We start from the raw sequence: 1,144 nt of genomic DNA, 5'->3' as shown, positions 1-1,144 counted from the left end.
CTATTATAAATAAAGCTGCTATGAACATAGTGGAGCATGTGTCCTTATTACCAGTTGGAAGATCTTCTGGGTATATGCCCAGAAGAGGTATTGTTGGGTTTGAGGCAGGATCTTGTAGCTCATGCTGGCCTCAAACTCTGTAATTGAGGAAGACCTTGAACTCCTGGTTCTCCTGCCTCCACCACCCAAGTTATAAGATTACAGGTATGCACCACCACATCTGGCTGTTTTTTGCTTTGCCAATATTTAACTTGTAATTTGAAGATCTATCCCTCATGATTGAAGATAATATATCCAGTGGTCCTCTCCTCTTCTGACACCAGGGGGTAAGAGAAAGGAAGAGCAACGGTCCTTCTGTGTCTTACACTCTTCTCTATAAATACCTACGACAAAGTTTAGTTAGTAAGCTCAGAACAGTAAGAGATGACCACCAATAACTAATGACAAAATGAAACAATCATAAGGATATGCTGAATGAAAGTTTTCTCCTCAGGCTATTGGTAAGATAAGGGTGAGCTGAACACACGTATCACTGTGGCAGCCAACCTTTAACTGACATGGTGGCTAAGTGATTGACAGGCATAGGTACAGTGCATGGATGTGTTAGACAAGGAATGGTTCTTGTCTCAAGAGATTCTGTCACTTAAGAATGAACATAGGAATGCTGACATATGTAATTTTCCATTGAATATTTTCAGACTGAAGTTGTCATAGTTAACAAATAGAAACTGCCAGGATAGGAACTGAAAAACAATTATGAAATTGCCTTGCTATTCAAAAGAACCAGTGTGCCTCTTTAGACAGTTAGCAAATACTGTTGTGGCCATCAAAGTGAGCCTGCTGCCAACCTTCGAAGCTTAGGGAGGAAACATCAGTGTTCTGACAAACAGCTGCCTGTTAGTAGAATTATATCAACCCAGTGGACAGGAAAGAGTTATTTTAAATCAAGATGTGGAATGGAAGAAATGGCTCAGCCTGTGAAGGCACTTGCCGCCGAAACTGACAACCTAAACTTTATCTCCTGGACCTACAAAGTGGACGGAGACAACCACAACAGCAAGCTGTCTGTGCCTGTGACCACATCACATACAGGATAGATAGATAGATAGATAGATAGATAGATAGATAGATAGATAGATAGATA

This window comes from Mus pahari, chromosome 2, assembly GCF_900095145.1.
Source record: "Mus pahari chromosome 2, PAHARI_EIJ_v1.1, whole genome shotgun sequence".
Lineage (NCBI taxonomy): Eukaryota > Metazoa > Chordata > Mammalia > Rodentia > Muridae > Mus > Mus pahari.
The sequence above is the reverse complement of the archived record's forward strand: the minus strand, read 5'-3'. Positions refer to the sequence as shown.